This window comes from Lipotes vexillifer, unplaced genomic scaffold (genome assembly GCF_000442215.2).
Source record: "Lipotes vexillifer unplaced genomic scaffold, Lipotes_vexillifer_v1.1 scaffold611, whole genome shotgun sequence".
Taxonomy (NCBI): Eukaryota; Metazoa; Chordata; class Mammalia; order Artiodactyla; family Lipotidae; genus Lipotes; species Lipotes vexillifer.
In genome coordinates this window covers 1961895-1965069 of record NW_006785619.1, presented here as the reverse complement: position 1 = coordinate 1965069, position 3175 = coordinate 1961895, and the positions used below count along the sequence as shown (strand labels likewise).

Below are 3175 nucleotides of genomic sequence, written 5' to 3'. Positions count from 1 at the left end.
GGTGCTTAAAAGGGCAAAGTTTATTTCCTGAGAAATTCACATCATCCTGAAGTGAGACAACTGAGATGTTGCTGCGTTTTGTCAGAATGACCTGGGTTCTGCCTGTTTCCACTTCCTGCCTGGTGCAGGCTTGACCCCTGAGGGCTCTGCCCCATCCTGGTGTGGTCAGCAGCCCCAAAGGACAGGAAATAGATTACAGAGGTTCCCTGCAGAGGAACAAGGGGGTGGCACAGCTTATACCCAGGACCTGCACAAATGCATACAGGCACCGAATACATGGTCGATGAGTGAATAAGTGAGCGAATGAATGAATAGAAGAAGGAAGGAGGCTTTCTGACAGTGATTGTTCAAGCTTCTTAGAATTTTGCTTTCCACTAAACATCATCCCAGACCACCCCGGCTTTACATAGTTAAGTCCTGAGAATACACTCTTTTTTTTTTTTTTTTTTTTTTAATATATTTATTTATTTATTTGGCTGTGCTGGGTCTTAGTTGCGGCACATGGGATCTTTAGTTGCGGCATGTGTGCTCTTTTAGCTGCGGTATGTGGGCTCTAGTTCCCTGATCAGGAATCGAACCCGGGCCCCCTGCATTGGGAGTGCAGAGTCTTAACCACTGGACCACCAGGGAAGTCCCTACTTTTCTTTTTTTTTATTGAAGTGTACTTGATTTACAGTGTCGTGTAAGTTTCAGGTGTACAACACAGCAATTCAGCTACATATATTCTTTTTCAGATTCTTTTCCCTTATAGGTTATTATATAATATTGAGTATAGTTCCCTGTGCTATGCAGTAGGTCCTTGTTGGTTATCTATTTTACACATAATAGTGTGTATATGTTAATCCCAAGCCTCCTAATTTATCCCTCCCCCGACCCGACCTACACTTCTCTTTTAATCTGTATCTTTGTGGTTTCTTTTCCTTTAAGGCTGCTCAGTGGTCATTATTAGCTGATTCCTCCCTGACTTTAACTGTGTTTAACTGTGTGTGTACTTTATTTTCCTCGGGCAGAGGGTGCTCTGTGAGGTTTGGAGCAGGGGAAGAATGGGGACGAAGGGAAGGGAGGGGGCCATGACTGGGCGCCCCAGACTGAGATCTGAGCTCTAGCCCTGGTTCATCATTCATTGGACACGTGACTTCAAGTATTTCCCCAAAATATTTATTCACTGTCTCCTGGGTGCCAATAACTGCCTTAGGCACTGGGCATGCTGCAGTGAATAAGAGACACTGGAACCCACTGTTTGTGGAGCTCACATTCTGACGAAGAGCCCAGAAAACTGATCATTACATGGGAAAATTCTGATCCTGATGAAAGCTATGAATAAAATAAAAGAGTGTGCTAGAGCATGACTGGGAAAGCTATTTTAGAAAGACTGCTCAAGGAAAGGCCTCTCTACGGAGGTGACATTTCAAATGAGACCTGAGTGTTGAGAAGGAGCCGGCTGTGAGGAAGGCTTGGGAGAAAGGTGTTCCGGGCAGAGGTGTGCAGAGGCCCTGAGGTAGGACTGAGCTTGGCAAGTTAGAGGAACACAAAGAGCCATGAGGCGAGATCCTGGTGAGCCAGAGGGAGAGCCGGATGAGATGCAGCTGGAGAGGCACTGAGGCCAGATCGGGCGAGATTTAGGCAGGGCGAGGAGGGTGGACTTTATGATAAGGTCTAAGGGAAGTCATTGGAGGGCTTCAGTCAGGGGCTAGGCTGTAGAGGGAAGAGTGGAAGCTGGGAGACCCACTGGGGGCACTGCCGTAATTTGCACAAGAAGAAATGATGGTGGCTTGGACCTGGTGGGGCGGTGGGGTTGGAGCAGAGGTTATTACCATGCTTCTTCACAACCACATAGCCGATAGCGGGGGACTTGAGAACACAACTTCTGGGCTCCCACTTGGGAAGCTTCTCTTTGTCTCCCTCCACCCCTGGATTTGGGGATCTGCCCTGTTCCCACTGCCTGTCCACCTTGGGCGGTGGCTCTGACTGAGTTGCCATTTTCCAGCTCCTCCGTGTAGACTGGGAACACCCCACGGTCTTCCACTCACAGTCGAACTTTCATGTTTGAAGTTTCATAGTTCACTTAGATTTCAGTGTCAAGTCTCGCCCACCAAAACATGCCACTGTGCATGTTTAGAGAGAACAAACAGCATGAATGCTTGACACCTTCCTCTCTTGAGTGGAGTTTTAGTTCCCCGACCTGCGTGCCTAGCCCTTGATCAGAATGTCATCATGAAAGAGTCTGACATTCTAGCTGGTTCTTTTGAGTGTCCATCTCACAAAGAGAGGCGGAGACTGCAGCTCAGAGAGGCCCCCAGTGGGCCCCCTGGGGATGGAGGTGCTGGGACTTGAGCCGGATTCCTCAGACTCCAGAAGTTACGCCCACAGCTCAGTATGGTCAGCCTTACAGTACAGCAGTCCCAGAGACCCAGGGAGGAAGAGAAGAGCAATTATTTTAATAGTTTTATTGTTTTTTCCCTGAGATTATAAGTTACACGCACAGTGTAATTCAATGGCCGTGTCCTTGAGTGATGAGCTCACAGGTGTCTATTTTATTATGCTTCCCAACTTACATACGTGTCATCTCTCTCTTTTGTGTGCCCTCTGCCACATAATAAAAATTAAAAACCTATTTCATATTAAGATATCAGATGTAGAAATGTATTAAAAATGAAAAACAGTGCCTATGGGTAAGTGATACCACTTTTTTTTAATATAGTTTGGTGTGTATCATTAAAAGATAAAGGACTCACACACATACACACCAGGGAAATCTGAATAAAAAGGTATCAATGTCAATATCCTGGTAATGATACTTGCACTGCAGTTTCACAAGGTGTTACCACAGTGGGAGGCTGGGTAAAGCACACGTGAGATCTCTCTCTGTTACTTCTTACAACTGCGTGTGAATCTCCAGTTACCTCAACACTGAATGTTTAATTTAAGAAAAGACAACAGCTGTTACTTTTTTTTTCACACAGAACTACAAAACTATTATCTCCCTCCACCCAAATTTCTGTGGTGTTCAAATTTCCAGTTGCCTCGAATGTCATATTTTTTTTTTTCTTTTTGCTGTAGGCGGGCCTCTCACTGTTGCGGCCTTTCCCGTTGCGGAGCACAGGCTCCGGACGCGCAGGCTCAGCGGCCATGGCTCACGGGCCCAGCCGCTCCGCGGCATGTGGGATCTTCCCGG

At 46.7% G+C, this 3175-nt stretch overlaps 1 non-coding gene across 1 annotated transcript; it reads right to left on the bottom strand.

Annotated features, from left to right (window-relative positions):
* Window positions 1-557: 557 nt before the first annotated feature.
* Window positions 558-630, bottom strand: TRNAG-CCC (transfer RNA glycine (anticodon CCC)). Its single transcript has one exon. It is a non-coding gene; the product is annotated as a tRNA-Gly (tRNA).
* Window positions 631-3175: the final 2545 nt, after the last annotated feature.